General features: G+C 45.8%; 7 pseudogenes; all 7 read right to left on the bottom strand.

The window, feature by feature from the left end:
- Window positions 1-670: 670 nt before the first annotated feature.
- On the bottom strand, window positions 671-1,600 carry LOC147631631 (phospholipase D alpha 1 pseudogene; annotated as a pseudogene).
- Window positions 1,601-4,033: 2,433 nt separating this feature from the next.
- On the bottom strand, window positions 4,034-4,963 carry LOC147631630 (phospholipase D alpha 1 pseudogene; annotated as a pseudogene).
- Window positions 4,964-7,384: 2,421 nt separating this feature from the next.
- Window positions 7,385-8,314, bottom strand: LOC147631629 (phospholipase D alpha 1 pseudogene; annotated as a pseudogene).
- A 2,433-nt stretch (window positions 8,315-10,747) lies between these two features.
- LOC147631628 (phospholipase D alpha 1 pseudogene) lies at window positions 10,748-11,677 on the bottom strand (annotated as a pseudogene).
- A 5,771-nt stretch (window positions 11,678-17,448) lies between these two features.
- Window positions 17,449-18,378, bottom strand: LOC147631627 (phospholipase D alpha 1 pseudogene; annotated as a pseudogene).
- Window positions 18,379-20,811: 2,433 nt separating this feature from the next.
- Window positions 20,812-21,741, bottom strand: LOC147631626 (phospholipase D alpha 1 pseudogene; annotated as a pseudogene).
- Window positions 21,742-24,162: 2,421 nt separating this feature from the next.
- On the bottom strand, window positions 24,163-25,092 carry LOC147631625 (phospholipase D alpha 1 pseudogene; annotated as a pseudogene).
- Between the last annotated feature and the right edge of the window lie 974 nt (window positions 25,093-26,066).

Below are 26,066 nucleotides of genomic sequence, written 5' to 3'. Positions count from 1 at the left end.
TGTAAGCTCCTGGCTCTCTCTTTTCGAGAAATGCATCAGTGTCATAGGCCCCTATAGCCTTCTTTACTTTGTCTGCCATTATTTTTACCTCCTTTGCATCCTTGTCATGCTTTAGAAGTTCTCCAAGCAGCTAAGATATAGCATCATTATAGTATATTTCCTTCATTTTTGTACCTGCCTTTCTGAAAGCCCTGATTGTGTATCTATTTGCTCTAATTTTCCTCAAGCATCATCTTGATTTGTATGTCATCTTGCATGTATCCATACATTCCAGATATCATATCGTTTTTCATCCAGCATTCAAATCAGATAACATTACCTTTGTTTTCCCACTTCACCCAGCCTTCTTTCGACTGCCTGTTGCTGTTGCATGTAGAGCACAAACGCCTGAAACATCTGCATGGTGTTGACGTCCGGACGAAATCCTTGCTGCTCCTGTTGATCACCCATGATTCCCCTTCTACTCTCACCCCAGCTGTTTCACGTCGGGTTCACCAAAGATGTCACGACGTGGGCGGTATAGCCGGGAACACACTGGGTGTCTGGCTGTGAGAGTTTGGTGTTTTGTAATTCACTTGATTTGATTCTTCAGAGAAAATAAATCCTGCCAAACCGGATCCCTCCTCTCTCCCTTGTGTTGCTTCTCTTTCTCCTTTTGTGGTTGTTCCTTCTATCTCCATCTCCCCTTGAAAAAATCTTCTGTATCCTCATCGTGTGTTGTCATCAGCCCGTCCTTCTTAAAAACCCCTACAGAGGTCCTGTCATCCCAAACCAGCATATTCACCCCCACCCCTTCTGCTGCCTTCCTCTTTAACAGCTCCCCCAGTGTCAATCCCTCTGAGCCCTCTATCGGCCTCTCCCTATCACGAATCAGCTCTATCTGTGTGTACACAGACCAGCCTGTAATGTATATCAGATGCTTTGCACCACTTATTGCCATGTAAATGTCTTCCCAACATCTGTGTGGCTCATACAATTTGCCATTACTCAGATAGACTTTGGGGCAGAAATTGTTGGGCACATGAGCATCTTGATATAAAGTCACCTTGCACCCTTTCCATTGCCGGAAAAACGTGTAGGGAACACCTGGATATTTTCCATCTATCACACCTTTTCCAACAAATGGATCAGTTGAGATGTCGAAGTACTGCATTCGGAGATGGATCTTTGCCCCGCCTTTGAGTGCCTCCCCATCCTCATGGCAGAGGTCATACCACTGATCAATTTCCTCTCCGGATAGGATTTCAGTTACAGGAATTTTGGCCTTGCTCAATATTGATGCACCCACTGGATTGTCATCCTTAACCATCACCACCACATTTGCAACATTGTAAGCACAGTAAATATGAAAGGACTCATTCCACACTGGGTTGCTGGGTTCATCTGCTATGATTCGAGTCCGGCCCACCCTAGCATTTTCCATTTCAATTGACACATACAGTTTGCCTGAACCTTTTCCCACCTTGATTGCATCCTCCACACCTTCGATCAGCTTGCGGAAGAACTTGGGAGCGCCACCGGTGTGGCGGTGTTCATCGGTGAGGTTGGAGGCCTGCATGACAGTGATGTGGAAGGTCCCATGGAGAAGGTGGAGAGCCATGGCGGGGTTCAGGGGCAGGGCAGGGTTAGGGTTAGGGCGAACAAGAAAAATGGAGAGGCACCAGCCTTTGTTGCTGTGCTGCGCACCACCAGCGTGTGCAGCTACCCCTTAGAGCCCCCTTGGCTCTTCACACCGCGAACCCCCACCTCTTCCAGCTGCCTATCTGCTGCAGCGCCCCACCTGAGAACCGCCTTTTTTTTTCTGGATTCGGCGCCACCCCCCCCAGAATCACCAGCTGCGCCGACTTCATGCACTCTCTCGCAACGTCCAGAAGATGCGCTGGCAGCTGCGTGAAGGTCCACGTAGCTGGCCAGATTTATCCCTTTTTTATTTTATTTTATTTATTTTTGAAGAAAAAGGCCACCATGTTCCTTTCACACCAAAGCAAAGGCAGCCTTGACCCTTTTTACCTTTTTCTGCCCATGCATCTGAGTTCATATGGGATGGTCTGTGAGCTTCTTTCACTACATGGACGTGCCACAGCACGACACCGACCCCCTCTAAACCTGCACATCCTCCGGTATGTGCCACCAAGTTGCTATATAGGCTAATCTTCATTCAAATTTATACTGATTTGCCTTCATCTTTATCAAATTTTGGCACGTTATCTTCAGCTTTTTCATCCTCTGAACCCACATTCTCATCAAGGCTTTCCTGACGGGTTGAATTTCCTGTATTGATCATCCTGCTCATAAGAAGCCTATTTTCTCTTATCTTTGATATGCCAAGTTTTGAACACCCTGGCTGCACTCTCCAGACTCCCACATTTCGTATACATATTGATAAGGGCAATCCCAACCACCGCATCTAACTCAAAGCCACATTTCTAGAGCTGCTGTTCTGCCACATCCAGGTCCCTTTTGTCAATGCACCCTTGTAAGAGATAGTAAAACATAGTGGTAGAAACATGAGAGCTGTACCCGTCCACTGTCAGGTTGTCCACAGTCCGTATGGCTTCATGAAGGCTACCCTGATTACAAAGCTTTTTCAATCCTTCAACAAATTGAAGTGGGTTATCATGCTTTGCCATCCTGCATCACATATGAAGCCTAGCCTGCCTTCCCTTTCCACCGATGCCCTATACTGCTTCAAATCACCATGAGCTTCTTTTCAAAGACTCTAACTGGTTGCAGCCATTAACTGGCACATAGTTTATTCATGTATTACAAATGAGCATTCCATGTGTACATATAATGCCATCATATATGGCTTCCCTGAACAACGAGTAGAGCTTCAATCTCCATGTTCATACACTCAATTCTACAGCATTCTGCATTGGCATTCCTTTTATCCTTCTGATGTTTTGGGCTTTCTCTATGTCGAACCATTCATTCAGATTATCATTGCATACATCTAGCCCTGTTTTTCAAAGAGTTTCTTTCAGATATTCCGACAATTAGAGTACAAAGAAGTGTCCACCTTTCCGGCATTCATAAGTTCTTGAGCATTCTAACTGTTTTGCAACTTGTAGGGAAGACCTCAAGTCAATACAAGCTCCTCACTATCCTTGGTTATTGGAATAGATGAGTGTCATAGGCCCTTGAAGTGGCAAGAATGGATCAAGTCATTGCAAGCTCCTCTCCTTCCTCAGCTGTCGAGAAGGATGAGTGTCACAAGCCCTTGTTGCCATCTACAGTTCTAAGAGAGAACTACAAGTCTATACAAGCTCCTTGCCACCCCCTTCTCCTGAGGTGAACAAGTGTCATAAGCCCTTGTAATCCTTCTTCTTCCCTAATAGTTTTATTATGGAAGACTACAAGTCCTGTAAGCTCCTGGCTCTCTCTTTTCGAGAAATGCATCAGTGTCATAGGCCCCTATAGCCTTCTTTACTTTGTCTGCCATTATTTTTACCTCCTTTGCATCCTTGTCATGCTTTAGAAGTTCTCCAAGCAGCTAAGATATAGCATCATTATAGTATATTTCCTTCATTTTTGTACCTGCCTTTCTGAAAGCCCTGATTGTGTATCTATTTGCTCTAATTTTCCTCAAGCATCATCTTGATTTGTATGTCATCTTGCATGTATCCATACATTCCAGATATCATATCGTTTTTCATCCAGCATTCAAATCAGATAACATTACCTTTGTTTTCCCACTTCACCCAGCCTTCTTTCGACTGCCTGTTGCTGTTGCATGTAGAGCACAAACGCCTGAAACATCTGCATGGTGTTGACGTCCGGACGAAATCCTTGCTGCTCCTGTTGATCACCCATGATTCCCCTTCTACTCTCACCCCAGCTGTTTCACGTCGGGTTCACCAAAGATGTCACGACGTGGGCGGTATAGCCGGGAACACACTGGGTGTCTGGCTGTGAGAGTTTGGTGTTTTGTAATTCACTTGATTTGATTCTTCAGAGAAAATAAATCCTGCCAAACCGGATCCCTCCTCTCTCCCTTGTGTTGCTTCTCTTTCTCCTTTTGTGGTTGTTCCTTCTATCTCCATCTCCCCTTGAAAAAATCTTCTGTATCCTCATCGTGTGTTGTCATCAGCCCGTCCTTCTTAAAAACCCCTACAGAGGTCCTGTCATCCCAAACCAGCATATTCACCCCCACCCCTTCTGCTGCCTTCCTCTTTAACAGCTCCCCCAGTGTCAATCCCTCTGAGCCCTCTATCGGCCTCTCCCTATCACGAATCAGCTCTATCTGTGTGTACACAGACCAGCCTGTAATGTATATCAGATGCTTTGCACCACTTATTGCCATGTAAATGTCTTCCCAACATCTGTGTGGCTCATACAATTTGCCATTACTCAGATAGACTTTGGGGCAGAAATTGTTGGGCACATGAGCATCTTGATATAAAGTCACCTTGCACCCTTTCCATTGCCGGAAAAACGTGTAGGGAACACCTGGATATTTTCCATCTATCACACCTTTTCCAACAAATGGATCAGTTGAGATGTCGAAGTACTGCATTCGGAGATGGATCTTTGCCCCGCCTTTGAGTGCCTCCCCATCCTCATGGCAGAGGTCATACCACTGATCAATTTCCTCTCCGGATAGGATTTCAGTTACAGGAATTTTGGCCTTGCCCAATATTGATGCACCCACTGGATTGTCATCCTTAACCATCACCACCACATTTGCAACATTGTAAGCACAGTAAATATGAAAGGACTCATTCCACACTGGGTTGCTGGGTTCATCTGCTATGATTCGAGTCCGGCCCACCCTAGCATTTTCCATTTCAATTGACACATACAGTTTGCCTGAACCTTTTCCCACCTTGATTGCATCCTCCACACCTTCGATCAGCTTGCGGAAGAACTTGGGAGCGCCACCGGTGTGGCGGTGTTCATCGGTGAGGTTGGAGGCCTGCATGACAGTGATGTGGAAGGTCCCATGGAGAAGGTGGAGAGCCATGGCGGGGTTCAGGGGCAGGGCAGGGTTAGGGTTAGGGCGAACAAGAAAAATGGAGAGGCACCAGCCTTTGTTGCTGTGCTGCGCACCACCAGCGTGTGCAGCTACCCCTTAGAGCCCCCTTGGCTCTTCACACCGCGAACCCCCACCTCTTCCAGCTGCCTATCTGCTGCAGCGCCCCACCTGAGAACCGCCTTTTTTTTTCTGAATTCGGCGCCACCCCCCCCCAGAATCACCAGCTGCGCCGACTCCATGCACTCTCTCGCAACGTCCAGAAGATGCGCTGGCAGCTGCGTGAAGGTCCACGTAGCTGGCCAGATTTATCCCTTTTTTATTTTATTTTATTTATTTTTGAAGAAAAAGGCCACCATGTTCCTTTCACACCAAAGCAAAGGCAGCCTTGACCCTTTTTACCTTTTTCTGCCCATGCATCTGAGTTCATATGGGATGGTCTGTGAGCTTCTTTCACTACATGGACGTGCCACAGCACGACACCGACCCCCTCTAAACCTGCACATCCTCCGGTATGTGCCACCAAGTTGCTATATAGGCTAATCTTCATTCAAATTTATACTGATTTGCCTTCATCTTTATCAAATTTTGGCACGTTATCTTCAGCTTTTTCATCCTCTGAACCCACATTCTCATCAAGGCTTTCCTGACGGGTTGAATTTCCTGTATTGATCATCCTGCTCATAAGAAGCCTATTTTCTCTTATCTTTGATATGCCAAGTTTTGAACACCCTGGCTGCACTCTCCAGACTCCCACATTTCGTATACATATTGATAAGGGCAATCCCAACCACCGCATCTAACTCAAAGCCACATTTCTAGAGCTGCTGTTCTGCCACATCCAGGTCCCTTTTGTCAATGCACCCTTGTAAGAGATAGTAAAACATAGTGGTAGAAACATGAGAGCTGTACCCGTCCACTGTCAGGTTGTCCACAGTCCGTATGGCTTCATGAAGGCTACCCTGATTACAAAGCTTTTTCAATCCTTCAACAAATTGAAGTGGGTTATCATGCTTTGCCATCCTGCATCACATATGAAGCCTAGCCTGCCTTCCCTTTCCACCGATGCCCTATACTGCTTCAAATCACCATGAGCTTCTTTTCAAAGACTCTAACTGGTTGCAGCCATTAACTGGCACATAGTTTATTCATGTATTACAAATGAGCATTCCATGTGTACATATAATGCCATCATATATGGCTTCCCTGAACAACGAGTAGAGCTTCAATCTCCATGTTCATACACTCAATTCTACAGCATTCTGCATTGGCATTCCTTTTATCCTTCTGATGTTTTGGGCTTTCTCTATGTCGAACCATTCATTCAGATTATCATTGCATACATCTAGCCCTGTTTTTCAAAGAGTTTCTTTCAGATATTCCGACAATTAGAGTACAAAGAAGTGTCCACCTTTCCGGCATTCATAAGTTCTTGAGCATTCTAACTGTTTTGCAACTTGTAGGGAAGACCTCAAGTCAATACAAGCTCCTCACTATCCTTGGTTATTGGAATAGATGAGTGTCATAGGCCCTTGAAGTGGCAAGAATGGATCAAGTCATTGCAAGCTCCTCTCCTTCCTCAGCTGTCGAGAAGGATGAGTGTCACAAGCCCTTGTTGCCATCTACAGTTCTAAGAGAGAACTACAAGTCTATACAAGCTCCTTGCCACCCCCTTCTCCTGAGGTGAACAAGTGTCATAATTCTTCTTCCCTAATAGTTTTATTATGGAAGACTACAAGTCCTGTAAGCTCCTGGCTCTCTCTTTTCGAGAAATGCATCAGTGTCATAGGCCCCTATAGCCTTCTTTACTTTGTCTGCCATTATTTTTACCTCCTTTGCATCCTTGTCATGCTTTAGAAGTTCTCCAAGCAGCTAAGATATAGCATCATTATAGTATATTTCCTTCATTTTTGTACCTGCCTTTCTGAAAGCCCTGATTGTGTATCTATTTGCTCTAATTTTCCTCAAGCATCATCTTGATTTGTATGTCATCTTGCATGTATCCATACATTCCAGATATCATATCGTTTTTCATCCAGCATTCAAATCAGATAACATTACCTTTGTTTTCCCACTTCACCCAGCCTTCTTTCGACTGCCTGTTGCTGTTGCATGTAGAGCACAAACGCCTGAAACATCTGCATGGTGTTGACGTCCGGACGAAATCCTTGCTGCTCCTGTTGATCACCCATGATTCCCCTTCTACTCTCACCCCAGCTGTTTCACGTCGGGTTCACCAAAGATGTCATGACGTGGGCGGTATAGCCGGGAACACACTGGGTGTCTGGCTGTGAGAGTTTGGTGTTTTGTAATTCACTTGATTTGATTCTTCAGAGAAAATAAATCCTGCCAAACCGGATCCCTCCTCTCTCCCTTGTGTTGCTTCTCTTTCTCCTTTTGTGGTTGTTCCTTCTATCTCCATCTCCCCTTGAAAAAATCTTCTGTATCCTCATCGTGTGTTGTCATCAGCCCGTCCTTCTTAAAAACCCCTACAGAGGTCCTGTCATCCCAAACCAGCATATTCACCCCCACCCCTTCTGCTGCCTTCCTCTTTAACAGCTCCCCCAGTGTCAATCCCTCTGAGCCCTCTATCGGCCTCTCCCTATCACGAATCAGCTCTATCTGTGTGTACACAGACCAGCCTGTAATGTATATCAGATGCTTTGCACCACTTATTGCCATGTAAATGTCTTCCCAACATCTGTGTGGCTCATACAATTTGCCATTACTCAGATAGACTTTGGGGCAGAAATTGTTGGGCACATGAGCATCTTGATATAAAGTCACCTTGCACCCTTTCCATTGCCGGAAAAACGTGTAGGGAACACCTGGATATTTTCCATCTATCACACCTTTTCCAACAAATGGATCAGTTGAGATGTCGAAGTACTGCATTCGGAGATGGATCTTTGCCCCGCCTTTGAGTGCCTCCCCATCCTCATGGCAGAGGTCATACCACTGATCAATTTCCTCTCCGGATAGGATTTCAGTTACAGGAATTTTGGCCTTGCCCAATATTGATGCACCCACTGGATTGTCATCCTTAACCATCACCACCACATTTGCAACATTGTAAGCACAGTAAATATGAAAGGACTCATTCCACACTGGGTTGCTGGGTTCATCTGCTATGATTCGAGTCCGGCCCACCCTAGCATTTTCCATTTCAATTGACACATACAGTTTGCCTGAACCTTTTCCCACCTTGATTGCATCCTCCACACCTTCGATCAGCTTGCGGAAGAACTTGGGAGCGCCACCGGTGTGGCGGTGTTCATCGGTGAGGTTGGAGGCCTGCATGACAGTGATGTGGAAGGTCCCATGGAGAAGGTGGAGAGCCATGGCGGGGTTCAGGGGCAGGGCAGGGTTAGGGTTAGGGCGAACAAGAAAAATGGAGAGGCACCAGCCTTTGTTGCTGTGCTGCGCACCACCAGCGTGTGCAGCTACCCCTTAGAGCCCCCTTGGCTCTTCACACCGCGAACCCCCACCTCTTCCAGCTGCCTATCTGCTGCAGCGCCCCACCTGAGAACCGCCTTTTTTTTTCTGAATTCGGCGCCACCCCCCCCAGAATCACCAGCTGCGCCGACTCCATGCACTCTCTCGCAACGTCCAGAAGATGCGCTGGCAGCTGCGTGAAGGTCCACGTAGCTGGCCAGATTTATCCCTTTTTTATTTTATTTTATTTATTTTTGAAGAAAAAGGCCACCATGTTCCTTTCACACCAAAGCAAAGGCAGCCTTGACCCTTTTTACCTTTTTCTGCCCATGCATCTGAGTTCATATGGGATGGTCTGTGAGCTTCTTTCACTACATGGACGTGCCACAGCACGACACCGACCCCCTCTAAACCTGCACATCCTCCGGTATGTGCCACCAAGTTGCTATATAGGCTAATCTTCATTCAAATTTATACTGATTTGCCTTCATCTTTATCAAATTTTGGCACGTTATCTTCAGCTTTTTCATCCTCTGAACCCACATTCTCATCAAGGCTTTCCTGACGGGTTGAATTTCCTGTATTGATCATCCTGCTCATAAGAAGCCTATTTTCTCTTATCTTTGATATGCCAAGTTTTGAACACCCTGGCTGCACTCTCCAGACTCCCACATTTCGTATACATATTGATAAGGGCAATCCCAACCACCGCATCTAACTCAAAGCCACATTTCTAGAGCTGCTGTTCTGCCACATCCAGGTCCCTTTTGTCAATGCACCCTTGTAAGAGATAGTAAAACATAGTGGTAGAAACATGAGAGCTGTACCCGTCCACTGTCAGGTTGTCCACAGTCCGTATGGCTTCATGAAGGCTACCCTGATTACAAAGCTTTTTCAATCCTTCAACAAATTGAAGTGGGTTATCATGCTTTGCCATCCTGCATCACATATGAAGCCTAGCCTGCCTTCCCTTTCCACCGATGCCCTATACTGCTTCAAATCACCATGAGCTTCTTTTCAAAGACTCTAACTGGTTGCAGCCATTAACTGGCACATAGTTTATTCATGTATTACAAATGAGCATTCCATGTGTACATATAATGCCATCATATATGGCTTCCCTGAACAACGAGTAGAGCTTCAATCTCCATGTTCATACACTCAATTCTACAGCATTCTGCATTGGCATTCCTTTTATCCTTCTGATGTTTTGGGCTTTCTCTATGTCGAACCATTCATTCAGATTATCATTGCATACATCTAGCCCTGTTTTTCAAAGAGTTTCTTTCAGATATTCCGACAATTAGAGTACAAAGAAGTGTCCACCTTTCCGGCATTCATAAGTTCTTGAGCATTCTAACTGTTTTGCAACTTGTAGGGAAGACCTCAAGTCAATACAAGCTCCTCACTATCCTTGGTTATTGGAATAGATGAGTGTCATAGGCCCTTGAAGTGGCAAGAATGGATCAAGTCATTGCAAGCTCCTCTCCTTCCTCAGCTGTCGAGAAGGATGAGTGTCACAAGCCCTTGTTGCCATCTACAGTTCTAAGAGAGAACTACAAGTCTATACAAGCTCCTTGCCACCCCCTTCTCCTGAGGTGAACAAGTGTCATAAGCCCTTGTAATCCTTCTTCTTCCCTAATAGTTTTATTATGGAAGACTACAAGTCCTGTAAGCTCCTGGCTCTCTCTTTTTGAGAAATGCATCAGTGTCATAGGCCCCTATAGCCTTCTTTACTTTGTCTGCCATTATTTTTACCTCCTTTGCATCCTTGTCATGCTTTAGAAGTTCTCCAAGCAGCTAAGATATAGCATCATTATAGTATATTTCCTTCATTTTTGTACCTGCCTTTCTGAAAGCCCTGATTGTGTATCTATTTGCTCTAATTTTCCTCAAGCATCATCTTGATTTGTATGTCATCTTGCATGTATCCATACATTCCAGATATCATATCGTTTTTCATCCAGCATTCAAATCAGATAACATTACCTTTGTTTTCCCACTTCACCCAGCCTTCTTTCGACTGCCTGTTGCTGTTGCATGTAGAGCACAAACGCCTGAAACATCTGCATGGTGTTGACGTCCGGACGAAATCCTTGCTGCTCCTGTTGATCACCCATGATTCCCCTTCTACTCTCACCCCAGCTGTTTCACGTCGGGTTCACCAAAGATGTCACGACGTGGGCGGTATAGCCGGGAACACACTGGGTGTCTGGCTGTGAGAGTTTGGTGTTTTGTAATTCACTTGATTTGATTCTTCAGAGAAAATAAATCCTGCCAAACCGGATCCCTCCTCTCTCCCTTGTGTTGCTTCTCTTTCTCCTTTTGTGGTTGTTCCTTCTATCTCCATCTCCCCTTGAAAAAATCTTCTGTATCCTCATCGTGTGTTGTCATCAGCCCGTCCTTCTTAAAAACCCCTACAGAGGTCCTGTCATCCCAAACCAGCATATTCACCCCCACCCCTTCTGCTGCCTTCCTCTTTAACAGCTCCCCCAGTGTCAATCCCTCTGAGCCCTCTATCGGCCTCTCCCTATCACGAATCAGCTCTATCTGTGTGTACACAGACCAGCCTGTAATGTATATCAGATGCTTTGCACCACTTATTGCCATGTAAATGTCTTCCCAACATCTGTGTGGCTCATACAATTTGCCATTACTCAGATAGACTTTGGGGCAGAAATTGTTGGGCACATGAGCATCTTGATATAAAGTCACCTTGCACCCTTTCCATTGCCGGAAAAACGTGTAGGGAACACCTGGATATTTTCCATCTATCACACCTTTTCCAACAAATGGATCAGTTGAGATGTCGAAGTACTGCATTCGGAGATGGATCTTTGCCCCGCCTTTGAGTGCCTCCCCATCCTCATGGCAGAGGTCATACCACTGATCAATTTCCTCTCCGGATAGGATTTCAGTTACAGGAATTTTGGCCTTGCCCAATATTGATGCACCCACTGGATTGTCATCCTTAACCATCACCACCACATTTGCAACATTGTAAGCACAGTAAATATGAAAGGACTCATTCCACACTGGGTTGCTGGGTTCATCTGCTATGATTCGAGTCCGGCCCACCCTAGCATTTTCCATTTCAATTGACACATACAGTTTGCCTGAACCTTTTCCCACCTTGATTGCATCCTCCACACCTTCGATCAGCTTGCGGAAGAACTTGGGAGCGCCACCGGTGTGGCGGTGTTCATCGGTGAGGTTGGAGGCCTGCATGACAGTGATGTGGAAGGTCCCATGGAGAAGGTGGAGAGCCATGGCGGGGTTCAGGGGCAGGGCAGGGTTAGGGTTAGGGCGAACAAGAAAAATGGAGAGGCACCAGCCTTTGTTGCTGTGCTGCGCACCACCAGCGTGTGCAGCTACCCCTTAGAGCCCCCTTGGCTCTTCACACCGCGAACCCCCACCTCTTCCAGCTGCCTATCTGCTGCAGCGCCCCACCTGAGAACCGCCTTTTTTTTTCTGAATTCGGCGCCACCCCCCCCCAGAATCACCAGCTGCGCCGACTCCATGCACTCTCTCGCAACGTCCAGAAGATGCGCTGGCAGCTGCGTGAAGGTCCACGTAGCTGGCCAGATTTATCCCTTTTTTATTTTATTTTATTTATTTTTGAAGAAAAAGGCCACCATGTTCCTTTCACACCAAAGCAAAGGCAGCCTTGACCCTTTTTACCTTTTTCTGCCCATGCATCTGAGTTCATATGGGATGGTCTGTGAGCTTCTTTCACTACATGGACGTGCCACAGCACGACACCGACCCCCTCTAAACCTGCACATCCTCCGGTATGTGCCACCAAGTTGCTATATAGGCTAATCTTCATTCAAATTTATACTGATTTGCCTTCATCTTTATCAAATTTTGGCACGTTATCTTCAGCTTTTTCATCCTCTGAACCCACATTCTCATCAAGGCTTTCCTGACGGGTTGAATTTCCTGTATTGATCATCCTGCTCATAAGAAGCCTATTTTCTCTTATCTTTGATATGCCAAGTTTTGAACACCCTGGCTGCACTCTCCAGACTCCCACATTTCGTATACATATTGATAAGGGCAATCCCAACCACCGCATCTAACTCAAAGCCACATTTCTAGAGCTGCTGTTCTGCCACATCCAGGTCCCTTTTGTCAATGCACCCTTGTAAGAGATAGTAAAACATAGTGGTAGAAACATGAGAGCTGTACCCGTCCACTGTCAGGTTGTCCACAGTCCGTATGGCTTCATGAAGGCTACCCTGATTACAAAGCTTTTTCAATCCTTCAACAAATTGAAGTGGGTTATCATGCTTTGCCATCCTGCATCACATATGAAGCCTAGCCTGCCTTCCCTTTCCACCGATGCCCTATACTGCTTCAAATCACCATGAGCTTCTTTTCAAAGACTCTAACTGGTTGCAGCCATTAACTGGCACATAGTTTATTCATGTATTACAAATGAGCATTCCATGTGTACATATAATGCCATCATATATGGCTTCCCTGAACAACGAGTAGAGCTTCAATCTCCATGTTCATACACTCAATTCTACAGCATTCTGCATTGGCATTCCTTTTATCCTTCTGATGTTTTGGGCTTTCTCTATGTCGAACCATTCATTCAGATTATCATTGCATACATCTAGCCCTGTTTTTCAAAGAGTTTCTTTCAGATATTCCGACAATTAGAGTACAAAGAAGTGTCCACCTTTCCGGCATTCATAAGTTCTTGAGCATTCTAACTGTTTTGCAACTTGTAGGGAAGACCTCAAGTCAATACAAGCTCCTCACTATCCTTGGTTATTGGAATAGATGAGTGTCATAGGCCCTTGAAGTGGCAAGAATGGATCAAGTCATTGCAAGCTCCTCTCCTTCCTCAGCTGTCGAGAAGGATGAGTGTCACAAGCCCTTGTTGCCATCTACAATTCTAAGAGAGAACTACAAGTCTATACAAGCTCCTTGCCACCCCCTTCTCCTGAGGTGAACAAGTGTCATAATTCTTCTTCCCTAATAGTTTTATTATGGAAGACTACAAGTCCTGTAAGCTCCTGGCTCTCTCTTTTCGAGAAATGCATCAGTGTCATAGGCCCCTATAGCCTTCTTTACTTTGTCTGCCATTATTTTTACCTCCTTTGCATCCTTGTCATGCTTTAGAAGTTCTCCAAGCAGCTAAGATATAGCATCATTATAGTATATTTCCTTCATTTTTGTACCTGCCTTTCTGAAAGCCCTGATTGTGTATCTATTTGCTCTAATTTTCCTCAAGCATCATCTTGATTTGTATGTCATCTTGCATGTATCCATACATTCCAGATATCATATCGTTTTTCATCCAGCATTCAAATCAGATAACATTACCTTTGTTTTCCCACTTCACCCAGCCTTCTTTCGACTGCCTGTTGCTGTTGCATGTAGAGCACAAACGCCTGAAACATCTGCATGGTGTTGACGTCCGGACGAAATCCTTGCTGCTCCTGTTGATCACCCATGATTCCCCTTCTACTCTCACCCCAGCTGTTTCACGTCGGGTTCACCAAAGATGTCATGACGTGGGCGGTATAGCCGGGAACACACTGGGTGTCTGGCTGTGAGAGTTTGGTGTTTTGTAATTCACTTGATTTGATTCTTCAGAGAAAATAAATCCTGCCAAACCGGATCCCTCCTCTCTCCCTTGTGTTGCTTCTCTTTCTCCTTTTGTGGTTGTTCCTTCTATCTCCATCTCCCCTTGAAAAAATCTTCTGTATCCTCATCGTGTGTTGTCATCAGCCCGTCCTTCTTAAAAACCCCTACAGAGGTCCTGTCATCCCAAACCAGCATATTCACCCCCACCCCTTCTGCTGCCTTCCTCTTTAACAGCTCCCCCAGTGTCAATCCCTCTGAGCCCTCTATCGGCCTCTCCCTATCACGAATCAGCTCTATCTGTGTGTACACAGACCAGCCTGTAATGTATATCAGATGCTTTGCACCACTTATTGCCATGTAAATGTCTTCCCAACATCTGTGTGGCTCATACAATTTGCCATTACTCAGATAGACTTTGGGGCAGAAATTGTTGGGCACATGAGCATCTTGATATAAAGTCACCTTGCACCCTTTCCATTGCCGGAAAAACGTGTAGGGAACACCTGGATATTTTCCATCTATCACACCTTTTCCAACAAATGGATCAGTTGAGATGTCGAAGTACTGCATTCAGAGATGGATCTTTGCCCCGCCTTTGAGTGCCTCCCCATCCTCATGGCAGAGGTCATACCACTGATCAATTTCCTCTCCGGATAGGATTTCAGTTACAGGAATTTTGGCCTTGCCCAATATTGATGCACCCACTGGATTGTCATCCTTAACCATCACCACCACATTTGCAACATTGTAAGCACAGTAAATATGAAAGGACTCATTCCACACTGGGTTGCTGGGTTCATCTGCTATGATTCGAGTCCGGCCCACCCTAGCATTTTCCATTTCAATTGACACATACAGTTTGCCTGAACCTTTTCCCACCTTGATTGCATCCTCCACACCTTCGATCAGCTTGCGGAAGAACTTGGGAGCGCCACCGGTGTGGCGGTGTTCATCGGTGAGGTTGGAGGCCTGCATGACAGTGATGTGGAAGGTCCCATGGAGAAGGTGGAGAGCCATGGCGGGGTTCAGGGGCAGGGCAGGGTTAGGGTTAGGGCGAACAAGAAAAATGGAGAGGCACCAGCCTTTGTTGCTGTGCTGCGCACCACCAGCGTGTGCAGCTACCCCTTAGAGCCCCCTTGGCTCTTCACACCGCGAACCCCCACCTCTTCCAGCTGCCTATCTGCTGCAGCGCCCCACCTGAGAACCGCCTTTTTTTTTCTGGATTCGGCGCCACCCCCCCCAGAATCACCAGCTGCGTCGACTCCATGCACTCTCTCGCAACGTCCAGAAGATGCGCTGGCAGCTGCGTGAAGGTCCACGTAGCTGGCCAGATTTATCCCTTTTTTATTTTATTTTATTTATTTTTGAAGAAAAAGGCCACCATTTTCCTTTCACACCAAAGCAAAGGCAGCCTTGACCCTTTTTACCTTTTTCTGCCCATGCATCTGAGTTCATATGGGATGGTTTGTGAGCTTCTTTCACTACATGGACGTGCCACAGCACGACACCGACCCCCTCTAAACCTGCACATCCTCTGGTATGTGCCACCAAGTTGCTATATAGGCTAATCTTCATTCAAATTTATACTGATTTGCCTTCATTTTTATCAAATTTTGGCACGTTATCTTCAGCTTTTTCATCCTCTGAACCCACATTCTCATCAAGGCTTTCCTGACGGGTTGAATTTCCTGTATTGATCATCCTGCTCATAAGAAGCCTATTTTCTCTTATCTTTGATATGCCAAGTTTTGAACACCCTGGCTGCACTCTCCAGACTCCCACATTTCGTATACATATTGATAAGGGCAATCCCAACCACCGCATCTAACTCAAAGCCACATTTCTAGAGCTGCTGTTCTGCCACATCCAGGTCCCTTTTGTCAATGCACCCTTGTAAGAGATAGTAAAACATAGTGGTAGAAACATGAGAGCTGTACCCGTCCACTGTCAGGTTGTCCACAGTCCGTATGGCTTCATGAAGGCTACCCTGATTACAAAGCTTTTTCAATCCTTCAACAAATTGAAGTGGGTTATCATGCTTTGCCATCCTGCATCACATATGAAGCCTAGCCTGCCTTCCCTTTCCACCGATGCCCTATACTGCTTCAAATCACCATGAGCTTCTTTTCAAAGACTCTAACTGGTTGCAGCCATTAACTGGCACATAGTTTATTCATGTATTACAAATGAGCATTCCATGTGTACATATAATGCCATCATATATGGCTTCCCTGAACAACGAGTAGAGCTTCAATCTCCATGTTCATACACTCAATTCTACAGCATTCTGCATTGGCATTCCTTTTATCCTTCTGATGTTTTGGGCTTTCTCTATGTCGAACCATTCATTCAGATTATCATTGCATACATCTAGCCCTGTTTTTCAAAGAGTTTCTTTCAGATATTCCGACAATTAGAGTACAAAGAAGTGTCCACCTTTCCGGCATTCATAAGTTCTTGAGCATTCTAACTGTTTTGCAACTTGTAGGGAAGACCTCAAGTCAATACAAGCTCCTCACTATCCTTGGTTATTGGAATAGATGAGTGTCATAGGCCCTTGAAGTGGCAAGAATGGATCAAGTCATTGCAAGCTCCTCTCCTTCCTCAGCTGTCGAGAAGGATGAGTGTCACAAGCCCTTGTTGCCATCTACAGTTCTAAGAGAGAACTACAAGTCTATACAAGCTCCTTGCCACCCCCTTCTCCTGAGGTGAACAAGTGTCATAATTCTTCTTCCCTAATAGTTTTATTATGGAAGACTACAAGTCCTGTAAGCTCCTGGCTCTCTCTTTTCGAGAAATGCATCAGTGTCATAGGCCCCTATAGCCTTCTTTACTTTGTCTGCCATTATTTTTACCTCCTTTGCATCCTTGTCATGCTTTAGAAGTTCTCCAAGCAGCTAAGATATAGCATCATTATAGTATATTTCCTTCATTTTTGTACCTGCCTTTCTGAAAGCCCTGATTGTGTATCTATTTGCTCTAATTTTCCTCAAGCATCATCTTGATTTGTATGTCATCTTGCATGTATCCATACATTCCAGATATCATATCGTTTTTCATCCAGCATTCAAATCAGATAACATTACCTTTGTTTTCCCACTTCACCCAGCCTTCTTTCGACTGCCTGTTGCTGTTGCATGTAGAGCACAAACGCCTGAAACATCTGCATGGTGTTGACGTCCGGACGAAATCCTTGCTGCTCCTGTTGATCACCCATGATTCCCCTTCTACTCTCACCCCAGCTGTTTCACGTCGGGTTCACCAAAGATGTCATGACGTGGGCGGTATAGCCGGGAACACACTGGGTGTCTGGCTGTGAGAGTTTGGTGTTTTGTAATTCACTTGATTTGATTCTTCAGAGAAAATAAATCCTGCCAAACCGGATCCCTCCTCTCTCCCTTGTGTTGCTTCTCTTTCTCCTTTTGTGGTTGTTCCTTCTATCTCCATCTCCCCTTGAAAAAATCTTCTGTATCCTCATCGTGTGTTGTCATCAGCCCGTCCTTCTTAAAAACCCCTACAGAGGTCCTGTCATCCCAAACCAGCATATTCACCCCCACCCCTTCTGCTGCCTTCCTCTTTAACAGCTCCCCCAGTGTCAATCCCTCTGAGCCCTCTATCGGCCTCTCCCTATCACGAATCAGCTCTATCTGTGTGTACACAGACCAGCCTGTAATGTATATCAGATGCTTTGCACCACTTATTGCCATGTAAATGTCTTCCCAACATCTGTGTGGCTCATACAATTTGCCATTACTCAGATAGACTTTGGGGCAGAAATTGTTGGGCACATGAGCATCTTGATATAAAGTCACCTTGCACCCTTTCCATTGCCGGAAAAACGTGTAGGGAACACCTGGATATTTTCCATCTATCACACCTTTTCCAACAAATGGATCAGTTGAGATGTCGAAGTACTGCATTCGGAGATGGATCTTTGCCCCGCCTTTGAGTGCCTCCCCATCCTCATGGCAGAGGTCATACCACTGATCAATTTCCTCTCCGGATAGGATTTCAATTACAGGAATTTTGGCCTTGCCCAATATTGATGCACCCACTGGATTGTCATCCTTAACCATCACCACCACATTTGCAACATTGTAAGCACAGTAAATATGAAAGGACTCATTCCACACTGGGTTGCTGGGTTCATCTGCTATGATTCGAGTCCGGCCCACCCTAGCATTTTCCATTTCAATTGACACATACAGTTTGCCTGAACCTTTTCCCACCTTGATTGCATCCTCCACACCTTCGATCAGCTTGCGGAAGAACTTGGGAGCGCCACCGGTGTGGCGGTGTTCATCGGTGAGGTTGGAGGCCTGCATGACAGTGATGTGGAAGGTCCCATGGAGAAGGTGGAGAGCCATGGCGGGGTTCAGGGGCAGGGCAGGGTTAGGGTTAGGGCGAACAAGAAAAATGGAGAGGCACCAGCCTTTGTTGCTGTGCTGCGCACCACCAGCGTGTGAAGCTACCCCTTAGAGCCCCCTTGGCTCTTCACACCGCGAACCCCCACCTCTTCCAGCTGCCTATCTGCTGCAGCGCCCCACCTGAGAACCGCCTTTTTTTTTCTGGATTCGGCGCCACCCCCCCCAGAATCACCAGCTGCGCCGACTCCATGCACTCTCTCGCAACGTCCAGAAGATGCGCTGGCAGCTGCGTGAAGGTCCACGTAGCTGGCCAGATTTATCCCTTTTTTATTTTATTTTATTTATTTTTGAAGAAAAAGGCCACCATGTTCCTTTCACACCAAAGCAAAGGCAGCCTTGACCCTTTTTACCTTTTTCTGCCCATGCATCTGAGTTCATATGGGATGGTCTGTGAGCTTCTTTCACTACATGGACGTGCCACAGCACGACACCGACCCCCTCTAAACCTGCACATCCTCCGGTATGTGCCACCAAGTTGCTATATAGGCTAATCTTCATTCAAATTTATACTGATTTGCCTTCATCTTTATCAAATTTTGGCACGTTATCTTCAGCTTTTTCATCCTCTGAACCCACATTCTCATCAAGGCTTTCCTGACGGGTTGAATTTCCTGTATTGATCATCCTGCTCATAAGAAGCCTATTTTCTCTTATCTTTGATATGCCAAGTTTTGAACACCCTGGCTGCACTCTCCAGACTCCCACATTTCGTATACATATTGATAAGGGCAATCCCAACCACCGCATCTAACTCAAAGCCACATTTCTAGAGCTGCTGTTCTGCCACATCCAGGTCCCTTTTGTCAATGCACCCTTGTAAGAGATAGTAAAACATAGTGGTAGAAACATGAGAGCTGTACCCGTCCACTGTCAGGTTGTCCACAGTCCGTATGGCTTCATGAAGGCTACCCTGATTACAAAGCTTTTTCAATCCTTCAACAAATTGAAGTGGGTTATCATGCTTTGCCATCCTGCATCACATATGAAGCCTAGCCTGCCTTCCCTTTCCACCGATGCCCTATACTGCTTCAAATCACCATGAGCTTCTTTTCAAAGACTCTAACTGGTTGCAGCCATTAACTGGCACATAGTTTATTCATGTATTACAAATGAGCATTCCATGTGTACATATAATGCCATCATATATGGCTTCCCTGAACAACGAGTAGAGCTTCAATCTCCATGTTCATACACTCAATTCTACAGCATTCTGCATTGGCATTCCTTTTATCCTTCTGATGTTTTGGGCTTTCTCTATGTCGAACCATTCATTCAGATTATCATTGCATACATCTAGCCCTGTTTTTCAAAGAGTTTCTTTCAGATATTCCGACAATTAGAGTACAAAGAAGTGTCCACCTTTCCGGCATTCATAAGTTCTTGAGCATTCTAACTGTTTTGCAACTTGTAGGGAAGACCTCAAGTCAATACAAGCTCCTCACTATCCTTGGTTATTGGAATAGATGAGTGTCATAGGCCCTTGAAGTGGCAAGAATGGATCAAGTCATTGCAAGCTCCTCTCCTTCCTCAGCTGTCGAGAAGGATGAGTGTCACAAGCCCTTGTTGCCATCTACAGTTCTAAGAGAGAACTACAAGTCTATACAAGCTCCTTGCCACCCCCTTCTCCTGAGGTGAACAAGTGTCATAAGCCCTTGTAATCCTTCTTCTTCCCTAATAGTTTTATTATGGAAGACTACAAGTCCTGTAAGCTCCTGGCTCTCTCTTTTCGAGAAATGCATCAGTGTCATAGGCCCCTATAGCCTTCTTTACTTTGTCTGCCATTATTTTTACCTCCTTTGCATCCTTGTCATGCTTTAGAAGTTCTCCAAGCAGCTAAGATATAGCATCATTATAGTATATTTCCTTCATTTTTGTACCTGCCTTTCTGAAAGCCCTGATTGTGTATCTATTTGCTCTAATTTTCCTCAAGCATCATCTTGATTTGTATGTCATCTTGCATGTATCCATACATTCCAGATATCATATCGTTTTTCATCCAGCATTCAAATCAGATAACATTACCTTTGTTTTCCCACTTCACCCAGCCTTCTTTCGACTGCCTGTTGCTGTTGCATGTAGAGCACAAACGCCTGAAACATCTGCATGGTGTTGACGTCCGGACGAAATCCTTGCTGCTCCTGTTGATCACCCATGATTCCCCTTCTACTCTCACCCCAGCTGTTTCACGTCGGGTTCACCAAAGATGTCACGACGTGGGCGGTATAGCCGGGAACACACTGGGTGTCTGGCTGTGAGAGTTTGGTGTTTTGTAATTCACTTGATTTGATTCTTCAGAGAAAATAAATCCTGCCAAACCGGATCCCTCCTCTCTCCCTTGTGTTGCTTCTCTTTCTCCTTTTGTGGTTGTTCCTTCTATCTCCATCTCCCCTTGAAAAAATCTTCTGTATCCTCATCGTGTGTTGTCATCAGCCCGTCCTTCTTAAAAACCCCTACAGAGGTCCTGTCATCCCAAACCAGCATATTCACCCCCACCCCTTCTGCTGCCTTCCTCTTTAACAGCTCCCCCAGTGTCAATCCCTCTGAGCCCTCTATCGGCCTCTCCCTATCACGAATCAGCTCTATCTGTGTGTACACAGACCAGCCTGTAATGTATATCAGATGCTTTGCACCACTTATTGCCATGTAAATGTCTTCCCAACATCTGTGTGGCTCATACAATTTGCCATTACTCAGATAGACTTTGGGGCAGAAATTGTTGGGCACATGAGCATCTTGATATAAAGTCACCTTGCACCCTTTCCATTGCCGGAAAAACGTGTAGGGAACACCTGGATATTTTCCATCTATCACACCTTTTCCAACAAATGGATCAGTTGAGATGTCGAAGTACTGCATTCGGAGATGGATCTTTGCCCCGCCTTTGAGTGCCTCCCCATCCTCATGGCAGAGGTCATACCACTGATCAATTTCCTCTCCGGATAGGATTTCAGTTACAGGAATTTTGGCCTTGCCCAATATTGATGCACCCACTGGATTGTCATCCTTAACCATCACCACCACATTTGCAACATTGTAAGCACAGTAAATATGAAAGGACTCATTCCACACTGGGTTGCTGGGTTCATCTGCTATGATTCGAGTCCGGCCCACCCTAGCATTTTCCATTTCAATTGACACATACAGTTTGCCTGAACCTTTTCCCACCTTGATTGCATCCTCCACACCTTCGATCAGCTTGCGGAAGAACTTGGGAGCGCCACCGGTGTGGCGGTGTTCATCGGTGAGGTTGGAGGCCTGCATGACAGTGATGTGGAAGGTCCCATGGAGAAGGTGGAGAGCCATGGCGGGGTTCAGGGGCAGGGCAGGGTTAGGGTTAGGGCGAACAAGAAAAATGGAGAGGCACCAGCCTTTGTTGCTGTGCTGCGCACCACCAGCGTGTGCAGCTACCCCTTAGAGCCCCCTTGGCTCTTCACACCGCGAACCCCCACCTCTTCCAGCTGCCTATCTGCTGCAGCGCCCCACCTGAGAACCGCCTTTTTTTTTCTGGATTCGGCGCCACCCCCCCCAGAATCACCAGCTGCGCCGACTTCATGCACTCTCTCGCAACGTCCAGAAGATGCGCTGGCAGCTGCGTGAAGGTCCACGTAGCTGGCCAGATTTATCCCTTTTTTATTTTATTTTATTTATTTTTGAAGAAAAAGGCCACCATGTTCCTTTCACACCAAAGCAAAGGCAGCCTTGACCCTTTTTACCTTTTTCTGCCCATGCATCTGAGTTCATATGGGATGGTCTGTGAGCTTCTTTCACTACATGGACGTGCCACAGCACGACACCGACCCCCTCTAAACCTGCACATCCTCCGGTATGTGCCACCAAGTTGCTATATAGGCTAATCTTCATTCAAATTTATACTGATTTGCCTTCATCTTTATCAAATTTTGGCACGTTATCTTCAGCTTTTTCATCCTCTGAACCCACATTCTCATCAAGGCTTTCCTGACGGGTTGAATTTCCTGTATTGATCATCCTGCTCATAAGAAGCCTATTTTCTCTTATCTTTGATATGCCAAGTTTTGAACACCCTGGCTGCACTCTCCAGACTCCCACATTTCGTATACATATTGATAAGGGCAATCCCAACCACCGCATCTAACTCAAAGCCACATTTCTAGAGCTGCTGTTCTGCCACATCCAGGTCCCTTTTGTCAATGCACCCTTGTAAGAGATAGTAAAACATAGTGGTAGAAACATGAGAGCTGTACCCGTCCACTGTCAGGTTGTCCACAGTCCGTATGGCTTCATGAAGGCTACCCTGATTACAAAGCTTTTTCAATCCTTCAACAAATTGAAGTGGGTTATCATGCTTTGCCATCCTGCATCACATATGAAGCCTAGCCTGCCTTCCCTTTCCACCGATGCCCTATACTGCTTCAAATCACCATGAGCTTCTTTTCAAAGACTCTAACTGGTTGCAGCCATTAACTGGCACATAGTTTATTCATGTATTACAAATGAGCATTCCATGTGTACATATAATGCCATCATATATGGCTTCCCTGAACAACGAGTAGAGCTTCAATCTCCATGTTCATACACTCAATTCTACAGCATTCTGCATTGGCATTCCTTTTATCCTTCTGATGTTTTGGGCTTTCTCTATGTCGAACCATTCATTCAGATTATCATTGCATACATCTAGCCCTGTTTTTCAAAGAGTTTCTTTCAGATATTCCGACAATTAGAGTACAAAGAAGTGTCCACCTTTCCGGCATTCATAAGTTCTTGAGCATTCTAACTGTTTTGCAACTTGTAGGTCAATACAAGCTCCTCACTATCCTTGGTTATTGGAATAGATGAGTGTCATAGGCCCTTGAAGTGGCAAGAATGGATCAAGTCATTGCAAGCTCCTCTCCTTCCTCAGCTGTCGAGAAGGATGAGTGTCACAAGCCCTTGTTGCCATCTACAGTTCTAAGAGAGAACTACAAGTCTATACAAGCTCCTTGCCACCCCCTTCTCCTGAGGTGAACAAGTGTCATAAGCCCTTGTAATCCTTCTTCTTCCCTAATAGTTTTATTATGGAAGACTACAAGTCCTGTAAGCTCCTGGCTCTCTCTTTTCGAGAAATGCATCAGTGTCATAGGCCCCTATAGCCTTCTTTACTTTGTCTGCCATTATTTTTACCTCCTTTGCATCCTTGTCATGCTTTAGAAGTTCTCCAAGCAGCTAAGATATAGCATCATTATAGTATATTTCCTTCATTTTTGTACCTGCCTTTCTGAAAGCCCTGATTGTGTATCTATTTGCTCTAATTTTCCTCAAGCATCATCTTGATTTGTATGTCATCTTGCATGTATCCATACATTCCAGATATCATATCGTTTTTCATCCAGCATTCAAATCAGATAACATTACCTTTGTTTTCCCACTTCACCCAGCCTTCTTTCGACTGCCTGTTGCTGTTGCATGTAGAGCACAAACGCCTGAAACATCTGCATGGTGTTGACGTCCGGACGAAATCCTTGCTGCTCCTGTTGATCACCCATGATTCCCCTTCTACTCTCACCCCAGCTGTTTCACGTCGGGTTCACCAAAGATGTCATGACGTGGGCGGTATAGCCGGGAACACACTGGGTGTCTGGCTGTGAGAGTTTGGTGTTTTGTAATTCACTTGATTTGATTCTTCAGAGAAAATAAATCCTGCCAAACCGGATCCCTCCTCTCTCCCTTGTGTTGCTTCTCTTTCTCCTTTTGTGGTTGTTCCTTCTATCTCCATCTCCCCTTGAAAAAATCTTCTGTATCCTCATCGTGTGTTGTCATCAGCCCGTCCTTCTTAAAAACCCCTACAGAGGTCCTGTCATCCCAAACCAGCATATTCACCCTCACCCCTTCTGCTGCCTTCCTCTTTAACAGCTCCCCCAGTGTCAATCCCTCTGAGCCCTCTATCGGCCCCTCCCTATCACGAATCAGCTCTATCTGTGTGTACACAGACCAGCCTGTAATGTATATCAGATGCTTTGCACCACTTATTGCCATGTAAATGTCTTCCCAACATCTGTGTGGCTCATACAATTTGCCATTACTCAGATAGACTTTGGGGCAGAAATTGTTGGGCACATGAGCATCTTGATATAAAGTCACCTTGCACCCTTTCCATTGCCGGAAAAACGTGTAGGGAACACCTGGATATTTTCCATCTATCACACCTTTTCCAACAAATGGATCAGTTGAGATGTCGAAGTACTGCATTCGGAGATGGATCTTTGCCCCGCCTTTGAGTGCCTCCCCATCCTCATGGCAGAGGTCATACCACTGATCAATTTCCTCTCCGGATAGGATTTCAGTTACAGGAATTTTGGCCTTGCCCAATATTGATGCACCCACTGGATTGTCATCCTTAACCATCACCACCACATTTGCAACATTGTAAGCACAGTAAATATGAAAGGACTCATTCCACACTGGGTTGCTGGGTTCATCTGCTATGATTCGAGTCCGGCCCACCCTAGCATTTTCCATTTCAATTGACACATACAGTTTGCCTGAACCTTTTCCCACCTTGATTGCATCCTCCACACCTTCGATCAGCTTGCGGAAGAACTTGGGAGCGCCATCGGTGTGGCGGTGTTCATCGGTGAGGTTGGAGGCCTGCATGACAGTGATGTGGAAGGTCCCATGGAGAAGGTGGAGAGCCATGGCGGGGTTCAGGGGCAGGGCAGGGTTAGGGTTAGGGCGAACAAGAAAAATGGAGAGGCACCAGCCTTTGTTGCTGTGCTGCGCACCACCAGCGTGTGCAGCTACCCCTTAGAGCCCCCTTGGCTCTTCACACCGCGAACCCCCACCTCTTCCAGCTGCCTATCTGCTGCAGCGCCCCACCTGAGAACCGCCTTTTTTTTTTCTGGATTCGGCGCCACCCCCCCCCAGAATCACCAGCTGCGCCGACTCCATGCACTCTCTCGCAACGTCCAGAAGATGCGCTGGCAGCTGCGTGAAGGTCCACGTAGCTGGCCAGATTTATCCCTTGTTTATTTTATTTTATTTATTTTTGAAGAAAAAGGCCACCATGTTCCTTTCACACCAAAGCAAAGGCAGCCTTGACCCTTTTTACCTTTTTCTGCCCATGCATCTGAGTTCATATGGGATGGTCTGTGAGCTTCTTTCACTACATGGACGTGCCACAGCACGACACCGACCCCCTCTAAACCTGCACATCCTCCGGTATGTGCCACCAAGTTGCTATATAGGCTAATCTTCATTCAAATTTATACTGATTTGCCTTCATCTTTATCAAATTTTGGCACGTTATCTTCAGCTTTTTCATCCTCTGAACCCACATTCTCATCAAGGCTTTCCTGACGGGTTGAATTTCCTGTATTGATCATCCTGCTCATAAGAAGCCTATTTTCTCTTATCTTTGATATGCCAAGTTTTGAACACCCTGGCTGCACTCTCCAGACTCCCACATTTCGTATACATATTGATAAGGGCAATCCCAACCACCGCATCTAACTCAAAGCCACATTTCTAGAGCTGCTGTTCTGCCACATCCAGGTCCCTTTTGTCAATGCACCCTTGTAAGAGATAGTAAAACATAGTGGTAGAAACATGAGAGCTGTACCCGTCCACTGTCAGGTTGTCCACAGTCCGTATGGCTTCATGAAGGCTACCCT

Source organism: Cibotium barometz, chromosome 14 (genome assembly GCF_041138505.1).
Source record: "Cibotium barometz isolate CiBa-2024 chromosome 14, ASM4113850v1, whole genome shotgun sequence".
NCBI classification, from domain to species: domain Eukaryota; kingdom Viridiplantae; phylum Streptophyta; class Polypodiopsida; order Cyatheales; family Cibotiaceae; genus Cibotium; species Cibotium barometz.
Note: the sequence above shows the minus strand (reverse complement) of the source record. Positions and strands in the feature narration are given on the sequence as shown.